Source organism: Anopheles aquasalis, chromosome 3, assembly GCF_943734665.1.
Source record: "Anopheles aquasalis chromosome 3, idAnoAquaMG_Q_19, whole genome shotgun sequence".
Taxonomy (NCBI): Eukaryota; Metazoa; Arthropoda; class Insecta; order Diptera; family Culicidae; genus Anopheles; species Anopheles aquasalis.
In genome coordinates this window covers 5,260,001-5,270,139 of record NC_064878.1, presented here as the reverse complement: position 1 = coordinate 5,270,139, position 10,139 = coordinate 5,260,001, and the positions used below count along the sequence as shown (strand labels likewise).

The 10,139-nt window shown below is 49.0% G+C and overlaps 1 protein-coding gene across 1 annotated transcript in view; it reads left to right on the top strand.

Moving 5' to 3' along the window:
• Positions 1–365: 365 nt before the first annotated feature.
• Positions 366–10,139, top strand: part of LOC126575437 (uncharacterized) — a 13,983-nt gene continuing 4,209 nt past the window's right edge. The window contains exon 1 of the mRNA XM_050236131.1: positions 366–486. The gene's annotated coding sequence lies outside the window, so the exon portion shown is untranslated. The remainder of the gene's footprint in view (positions 487–10,139) is intronic.

Here is a 10,139-nt window from a genome sequence, read left to right as displayed (position 1 = left end):
GTATCATTACTATCTTCACCATTAGATAGGTTTCATCGGGATAGTGCGTGCCCGTGTCGTCTTCCTAGTGGCTTCTTACCGAAACGCTACACTAAAAAACCACTGTCTTTCCCTTTTCCATTCCCGACTGCCAGCCAAGGGGTCAAGCAAACTGTGCAACTGGCTGCTACGTCCTTCTTGTGCCAGGAGAATACGAATGAACAACCGAGGGGCACTCGGATCGGCATCCACTAGGCCGTGGTAGTGCGCCGACTCCACGAACGCTCCGAGTGCCGGTATTCATGTCGCTTGAAGCTCGATAAAAACCACGACCAACGCCGTGCCGGTGGTTCAGTAGTGAACGTCACGTCACGGACTAACTAACCCTGTTCCGTCCCTGTACGGCTCCGGGTGCTTGTTTGCTAAACAATCGTGTCGGTTCCGTGGGTGTGCTCTTCTCCTTTCGCATAACGCTTCCTTCCGGTTGTCCCTTTTATCCATCGGAGGGTAGGTTTCTTTTGCTGAACGTCGTACTAGCTGACGACCACGTGCGTCTGAAGTGAACGGAAGCTTTGTAGCCGTGATGTGGATTAGACGAAATGGATTAACAACACCCCAGCACCGTCGCTCTCTCGAAAAAGTGGCGTACTGTGCTGTAAAAATGTGACTCAAAGCTGTATGTGTTTTTGTCCATAAAAACGGTCTAGTGTGGTCAGTCTAGTAGCCATTCTCGTCCTCCGATTTCCGATGATGGCGATACGTACGCCATGTGATAGATGGTGCGCTGGTGGGGTGCTTAAACCCTCGCCGCATGTGATAAGAAGATAAATTGCTGTACCATTATCGTATGCATAGACCAGTGGCAGGAGCAGAAGCTTGATTACCTGTTTTTATGTGTGTGATGCCTGTGTATGTGTGTTCGATTAGAGTTCGTGTGGCCCCTTAAGGATATCCGGATTTTATCATAACACTCCGATTATACTCTTCTGGGTACGTTCATCGAATGTACCAAGGATAACCATTCCGATCAAAGGTAACGGCATGCCCTACACGTTTGGCCCCCCTTGGTTGTAAAAAATCTCACCGCCCTCGCCGCAGGTGTATTATGTGTCCCCGGTTATGTGCATGTGTTCTCTGCGGTAGTGGTCGTGGTTTAATGGTTCACCGCAGAAGCGTGGCCGAGGGAGGGCGGACACCAGAGAGCGTAATGTGTATAATTTGGTGATCAATAGCAAACTGGTGCCAGCGGCAAGCCAGTGTGTTATTATGGGCTGATGATGCTCCCTAGGATATGTTTAAACATAATTATTAACTTTAAACATACCCTCCATTCAGCGACCGCAGCTTCGGTAACAATATAATGGTCACTCTGGGCTTTGGTAACGTTTTGTAAGGCCTGAACACACCATTTTGAACGAAGCGACCAGAAAGGTCCTTCCGATTTGTCTATGTAAAGCAACATTATGCAGAGAAGTTAACGGCTAAATAACGATTTCTGTTTTTCAATAGGTAAGTCAAAGCGAAAACTCCAAATGTGCATTCAAAATGTGTTACGTTTTAAAAATTACTTTGATTTCTAAGCGAGATCCTTTCGTTCGGAGGAAATTATTTCGTGGAACACTAACAGCAATCAATTATCTCAACAATTTGAACAACTGTTGACGATCTAAAATCAAATCATTATCCCGAATTCCGCCTACAAAGCAAAACAAGCGTCATTAGCCATTAAAATGTGGCAATCCATGAGCGTTACCCACAAATTCCAAGGCTAAATTCCTGAAATTCCTACCAGCATCCTCGTGAGATACCATGAACGGAGGGAGAAGTCACGTGTTTTGCCTCGAAACGACCACAAACAATAGATTTCAATAGGTGGTCAGCATTACACGGCTACTGAGCGCACGTTCGCCTCAATTTCCTAGTTACATGCATTAGCATATCAAAATGCTTATTATAATTACCTCGCACGTGATAAGGCAATGCGTTTGCATATTCTGAAGTATTTAGCACGATAGGTTAGATAGCTCGCTTCCCAGAATGCCCTGAGTGTTATATCAACAATTCGGAATTAAACTGATCACCCAAGAGCTACAAACTCAAACAGCCTTTTCCACGACCGCCTATGGAACCTGCTCTTGCTCTCGTGAGATTTCGAGAATGGCGAAGGAATTTTGAAGTCTTGAAGACAGTTGCTAGCGCCGGCCGGCTTGATGCGATCGACCAAATCCGACCAATAACCTTTGTTTGCATTAGCTCTTATCTCGGTCCTTCGCCAAATCCTTCACCGCCACCAATCGTCCAACGCCGGATGTTGGTTCGCCGCAGGAAGGTTACCGTAAACAAAACAATTTAGATCTCGCCATGACTATTGACGCCCGGCCCGGGAGCTAACAGAAAGCATCCCATCATTCGGTTTTCGGGGTTTTTGTGATTGCAATTGGTTTGCCGAAGGCTAGCGAAGAAAGAAAGAAGGACAACAAAATATGGAGCGCGGCTACGGAATAGGAAATATCTTACCAGCAGCCCATTGGCCACAAGATAACGCTCTCGGTCGCTCTGTTTTGGTGACCACCGTTACCGCTACCGTATGCTATCGATGGTGGCATCCCGATACGCCGTTTCAGTGGCCTCAATCAACCGCTTGTTTGCTTGTTTTGTTTGGACCAGCTAGCAGGATATGCTGTGAGCTTCATTTCCGCGAATTGGAATACCCGGAGCGGTTGGTTCCTTTGGCGTCTGCTGGACGAACGTGTCGGGAATTTACAAAAACCATCCACGGCCAGTAGCTAATCAACTCCTGATCAAATATTCCCGTTCACCGGCACCGCGCTCACCTCTTTCAACACTCGCCCAAAACTCTGTAGATTGTGATTTTGGTTTCTTTTGCCTCTCCACAAAGTGACTTTAAAAATACATTCGAACCGGGTGGTTGGGAAGCTAGCGACTAGCAGAGAAAAAAGCATCATCGAGCAAGGGTTTTCCTCTGGTTTGTAGTGACCCCACTTCATACAATATTATGAGGATACCCGCCAGAACGGGCACGGGACGGTCTTTTCAAATAATCCAACCAAATCTAACGATGAGCAACATTGAAACGAAACGGTGGTACGATTGCCAACTAGGGTTTTGATAAGCACAGCAAACCACCAGCCAACGGAGAACCGCGTACAGACCCGTTGCCAATCTGCTGATCATCTTCTGTTCGCTCACCGTGGCACATTCGAAAGCGTCCTTCGGTTTGATGTTTTTCCACATTACTGACCCGAGAAGTTTCCGAAAACTCACAACGACGACGCAACGTGACACAACGTCGGAAGGAAACTTTTGGCCAAACTTTGACGGAAATTGATTCTCGCTCGCTGGAGCATGTTCCCGGGGCGGGCAGAAACCAGCTCTCCAGCTTAGTTTCCAGTCCCTCGACGAATGCAGGTCATCCGGACCAGGAGCAAGTCGTGATCGATATCTTGCGCTTTGACGAAACAGCCCGAACACACTCCGGGGGGCCTACGGGGCTACGGGCCGGGCCAGCGGGTGTTGGCAGCCAACTGTCGTCTCCTGTCACCGAGACACATCTCGTCTCGCTGACGTGAAGCACATCCGCTTGGCAGAGCACCAGCGTGTCTCAGCTATACTGCTACAGCACATTTCCAGCTTCAAACACAACGCACCAGCCACTCCAGGAGGGATAGAGACAGAAAGAGAGAGAGAAAGCGAACTGGCGTCTAGCAACCACTAGAAGCAGGCGTCTCCGTCAACCTTTTGTGCTTCCTGTCCTGGCTGGACGATAGCTGCAGGTTTTTTTTTTCTGTCTGAAAATAAATATAAGAACTCCCGCGGCTATCCGGATGGAATGGGGAAAACGTTGGACATCCGGTGAAGGCCACGGGAAAAGCGGGAATGAGCCACATCAAGTGAATGCTCGATTTCTCCGGCGCATGATACTTCCCGCTGGCGCGCCGGTCGAACGGTGATATCGATCAAACGATGGTTCCGGAACGGAGACGATATGCACCGGAATGGGGTGATCCCGCAGAGGATGTGGAACGTTTATGGAACGCTCCAACCATGTGACTGTGTCTACCGCAGTGAGACTTCCGGTTTTGGTTCACCCTCGCCCGCCCCAAAAAACCAGACCAGGCGCCGTAACCACAACTGTCAAGCACTGGGACAATTCCATTTCACACCCGCACCAGTTTCCAGCTGTGGCAGACACGAGCTTCATCCTCTACACCACCAGCGACTACAGCAGCAACTTCATCATAAAGTCTTTAAATTTATGGGAATTTAATCTGGCTGACTGGAGAGATGTTTCGCCACTTTTTATCTCGAAACACTCACTGCACAATGGATATCCGTGTGGGATATGATGTCCGCGGATTTGTTTACATTTCAAAGCCCCCTCCCAGCTGCTACTTTCAGCGTTCTCGACGGTAATGGCCGAGAACGGTGATGTGCCCTGCTCAAGGGCACAGCATCATTTCATAATTCCATTCGTCAACTTTTGCAAGACAACATCCGGCCCGACGCTCCGTTGTCTGTGCGGACCTCGAGTGCGGTCGCTGAAGATGGCTTCATGATGGTTGTTGACTGTGTACTACTGTACCACCTCTGTTCGCTTCCCCTCCACCATTCCCTCGAGCGACCCACTTGTCAACCTTGACAGCTAAGATGTAACCTTACTCGAGCGTCTCGTTTCAAGTGCGGCGCAAACTTTGCCACGACACCACTCGACCCGGAACCTACTGACCTGGTGTTACCGGGGCCGGGGCCTTAGTGTGAACAACTTGTGTTTGGCCATTTAAGGGCGCGGCCATTTAAAGGGCCAAGTGTTGCCAACATGATTTTCCGCTTAAGCCGTCGGTCATTTAAGAGTGGCTAGGATCAGAACGGGAGAGATTTTTCATTCCATTCGTAAAAAGGTAACTTTAACTCTATTCCACTTGAGTTCATAATCCGGCAAAACGGAGATCCAATTTGGTGTTCAGCGAACATGACAAATCGTTAGAAAATACATCCTGTCGAATGCACACTAATCGCAATCAGATGGAAAATACCAGGTCCAACCCTTCATCAAACCATTGCCCTGCCTGCCCTCCTATATAACACCGCATTGGTTCTGTGGTGAAGCATGTGTTCAAAGAAGTCACCGTTGCGTGTAATGCTAGGGCGAGAACTGTGGTGTACCATGCCAGGGCAGCCATAAATCTTGCAGCAGACGAGTGAACGCATCCACACCAGGCGAGCGTACCACCGGGCAGCATGTGTACAACACATCCTTCATCCTGTCTCGAGCTGTCCAGTCGAGTTACTGGTACACTTCGTAACTTGCTGAACTTGCCGCTGTCCAATTTATTGACTCCGGGATCACCCTCCGGGACCTTGGTTAATCGCCAACACATGGCGTCAGATGAGAGAAGAGACGTGTGTTATCCGACTTTATGCGATGGACAAAAAATGCCCCAAAAAGTGTATGGCCAAACGAAATGAGTCGACTCGAACTGACTGGACGGAATATATTCAAATTCTTTGGCACTGCTTGACAGTGACATGAAATATATTAAACAACAACCCGTTGGCGTTGATAGGACAATGTGTCTTTTTGGACTTCTGCTGGCAGTGTCCCAGTGCAACTTCAGTGCAACATGCAGATGGATAGTGCACTAAATGCCACAAACAAATCTTGACAGTATATTTGTTACGACATACCTCAGGTCACTCTATTGCATACATTGTTCAACTGCTGGGTGCCTCGCAGGATACTCAATTTATCAAAAAATTATCGCTTCGTTCTATCCGCTCTTAGAGAACAAATAACACGCTTCTACAAACATCACACTATGCGTCCGCTTTGCTGCTCGTGGTTCGAATGTGTTTCCCAAGAAGAAGCCCGGAGCCCGCACATTCCAGTTGAGCTCAGGATCGTCCCCGACAGAAGAAGCGAAACCAACAGACGTGAAAAAGTAATTGCTTGCTCTCGAGTGAACAAGCAACGGCGCTCCGCACAGATGCGAATCAGTGGCAACCCTTTTCCATCTTCTGATGAGTTTGATCAAATCAGTTGGAAATCGTATGCCACTTAACCCTCGCTACGGGCCTGGCAAGTGCATCGTGCGAGCATCGGATGCCGGTACGCTGTCGAGTGTACGAGTTGATCGATCGAGCCAAGTGCCGGTACTACTAACATGGAGAAAGAATGTTCAGTGCCGTACCATTCCACCACCACACGCCCCCTGGATGGGAACATCCAAATCACGCTAGTACAACGTTGATTGGAACGCTGCTGGTGGATTCCGGGGAATCAGATACTTCAGCTTCTTTGTTGCCTGCGGGATGATGGGTTTCAAACGAGATCCACGGACCGGGATGCGGTTGTAAGCCCGCAGAGCTGTTGTTTCGAGTGAAGCAATGATACGAACATTTGAAATGCCATTTACGAGACTGCAATTTTCCATCAAACAAATGTGAAAGGAAACTTTTACAAAAGCAGTTAAAGTTTATATCCTTCCAGAAGTTCTGGTTAAAAGAATGGTTAATCTTTTCTCAATTTGAAGTAGTTTGCACTGCGTAGTACACAAAAAAAACAATTGAACTCTGACTTGAAAAAAAAACTCTTTTATTTCTGGTCTATTATGAAGTCTCGCCTCAATTTAAGCCATACAAGATCACTTTCAAGCTGATGATGAGCCTAACCGTGCTTCCTCGTCACAAGCGAGACAAGATTAATCGCTCTGTGCACCCCATTCCGTTCGTAGATATCATTTGACGAAACAAAGACAAAAGGGGCACTGAGCACAGCATGGCGCCACCAAAGAGAATGAAACCAAGAAAAAAAAGCGAAACATTTTTATCAGAGTTAATTAAAAACTTTTCAAGCGAATTAGGATTCACCTCAAATAGAACAGGGCGGAAAAAAAACTTCCCAACAGAAGTTTTCCCGCGCTGCGCTTCGCTGCGTTGCGATTGAAAAATTATTCAAAGCCAAAAGTCATTTGGCCATCCCTTTTCCCAACTCGAATGGGTCTGGTTTGGGTGAATAAATTTTTGGTTTCGCAGAAAATGTTCACGATTCTCTCTTTGGCTCGGGTGTACGCCATCCGCTACAGCTTCACACGGTTCCACTCTCCAGGTGAGCCTGCAATGTGCTGCCCCGGTACCAAGGAGCGCTGCCCACCGCACCCACCATCCGAACCCGAGATACGACGGTAAACCAAGCAGAAAAGATAACTTTGAGATAGCCACTGTGCAAAACTGAAGCAAACGGGAATCACTCTGACCGCGGTACCGGTATCCGGAAACTGGCCACTGGTGGTGGGCAATAAAACCCAAAAAGAGATAACCGGACGCGATTACAATCAGCTGTCAGTTTTCCCGCGGGCCCCCCTCCAAAAATGAAGGAACCGGGAAAAAATGGCTACCAGACACCAGGGAAACGGTGATCAGGGCCTGCTGGTGGAAATCGAACATGTGCCCGATGTTCTCGGAAGAAATCCATCCATGAAGAATGTAAAATGCGCGTTGTAACTGGTTTTGGGCGCGGACGAGGGGGATGTGGGACACGGGCTACAGAGATGTATGGTTTCCCGCAAACCAAAGGGGCAAGTTCGCAATCAGCACAAAAAAAAACCATTGGTCCCCAGAAAATGCACCATTTTCACCCGGTTCCATTTCATCCGTATGAACCGGTAGCGTAGGACGTGTTTGCGACACGAACAAGTTCAAACAGCGGGCCCAGAAGGTGCAACCGAGATGATCTCACATTTATTTTCATCTCCTTTTCGAGCATAATTTATCAAAATGATAGCACCCCACTGGCTGCTGGCTACCGGCGGGCTTCGATAATGAGCAGCAAGACCTCGAGCCCAGGAGATGAGCACTAGAAAAAATAGACTTATCCGGCAGCGTGGCAGTAATGTAAATTGGGACAAGCTGCCTTTTGTGTTTTATTTTTTTGATGTTGCCTTGGGTTAGAGGCAGCTTTTAATGATCATTTGTTCTCAACTTTGGGACTACTCGTGACAGTCGAGCAATTCGTTAGACGACACATAATAAATCATCTCGAGAGTCGACTGTAGCGGCAAGGAAGGATAACGGATGAGGGTTTTACTTGTTCGAGCTTTGCTCAATTTGTTCATTCTATTCAATTTACTAGCCAGCTCCTGGGCAGGAGAACTCACTAGACTAGATTGAAGTTATCGAGTATACTAACATTCTAAATTGCAAGCTGGAATAACATTTCAACCAATGAAAGGAACTCTTACACGTAAAGTCACAGTCACACTGCCGTGATGCGTCGCGTTCTGATTTCCACGGAATTCGCCGTCAAACAGCTTGTCGGGTGATTACGCGATTACGAGTCGCTTTAAAGCGCCACCGCAGATGCTTCATCCCGTTTTGGGCTTTAAGCCTTAAAGCACTTCGAGATCCAAGAATCGAGAACCGTCAGCCCAAGCGTGACGTCGGTGTTAGGCGAGAATGTTCCCCTTTCTTCGCTCCTTCCACCTTCGGCGTCCCATTGAGTGGATCCACTGCTTGCGTGACTAATCCACAAAAAGGGCCACACGCTCGATGCTCGAGGGCACGGACGGCATGCACAAAGCATAAGTTACCACATCGGCGAAACGGCCAACGGCACACGCAACCCAACAACGGGAGGTCATTATTTGTGCCACTTTCGGCATTCACTGGCAACCCAGCAGCAGCAGCAGCAGCAGCCCGGCCCAGACGTTTCCCTTCCCACGGGGAGTCAGATTACCGGGAAGGAAGTGTGGCTCGATACGCAAAGTACAGCCGAGCCTGGGTGCCGGGTATTTATGAGTCGCCAACGACAATTCCTGGCCCACGAATTCCTGCCCCTGGGGGGGGGGGGGGGGGGGGAGGGTGTTCGGTCTTATTTATGCATTTGCCAGCCAGCGAATAGCAAACACAGGTATTGTTCAGGTATCGCCCGCCGGCAGCTGTAGACGGGCCCTGCCTGCTCCTGTGCGTGACCTGCGCCATGGGTCCGGGGGAAGAATAACACTCGCCCAAGTCAACCTTTGCTCCGTCCATTCACGTCTTGTGTGACACGGACGCCGTCGGTTTGCCGGATCCAATTTTTCAGAACTTTTTATACTCCGCTGTTGTTGTGTCCGATGCTCCAGTTTGAATGCTGGCGCGCTTCGGTTGGAACTCCCGTGGGAAATTCATTTTGCGGTTACCAAGTGATTAAGCGGATAGTGCTTAATGTACGTCCCGGTACGGCCGAAGCTCCACGTGATCCGCTCTTCGTGTGAGGTCGTCTCGCTTATCGCGCTGGCTTCTGGTTCCGTTGGCGTGCCGTCTTTGACGTGTCGGTGTTTCGTGGCGCGGGTGCGTAATCCGGACGGATATGTTAGACGTGTTGCTAGCCACCGTGAATCGATTTTTGGATCCCGCAGTTTTTTTTTTTTTTTTGTGTCGATCCAGAGCCAGACAGATTTGCCACGGATGAACTCATCATCCTTGCGGCTAACCGTGGCTATGAATATTCAGGGGGGCGCCAAACCGTAGCTGCAGTATCGGTGAGCAATGACTTGATGGTCCATTCAAGGCTTTAAATCCTGTTCATAGAAAACTGGCGTCCGATTATCGAAAATACTACGCATTCCAGGTATTCTAGTGCTGGAAATGATACCGGTGGCCTCTCGGGCTAATAATGTCCACCACACCACAAACCAATCCTTCGACACGTGTCGAATCGATCAACCTTGGCCAACGACGAATAGTGGTGATGATGGTTAAACCGAGCACAAGACCACACCACCGTCTGGTCGAACTACTACCGACACTCCCGACATCAATGGAAGATTCACAACTCGGTCTAAAAACTTTTCCCATCGTACGTCACTCCGGCCAGCACCACCAGGCCAGCCCTGTCCACGCCACCGAGCCACGGAGAAAACTCCGATCAATCAGAGTCCCCTCCGCGTCGCTACGGTTTGAGGACGGTCTGGAGCCGAAGGTCGACGACGGTGTAAGTTTCCGAATTGATTTTCCGGCCCCCCTCCAGGCCCGGTTCTCCATCTAGAGGGAGCGGAGTTTGTTCCATTGGTCGTCGTCCCTCGCTCGGTCGGTCGCTAGTCACCAGTTTTGCATTTTCCGCTTTCCGATCGCACCGCTTGTTCCCGTCCTCTCCGAACGCA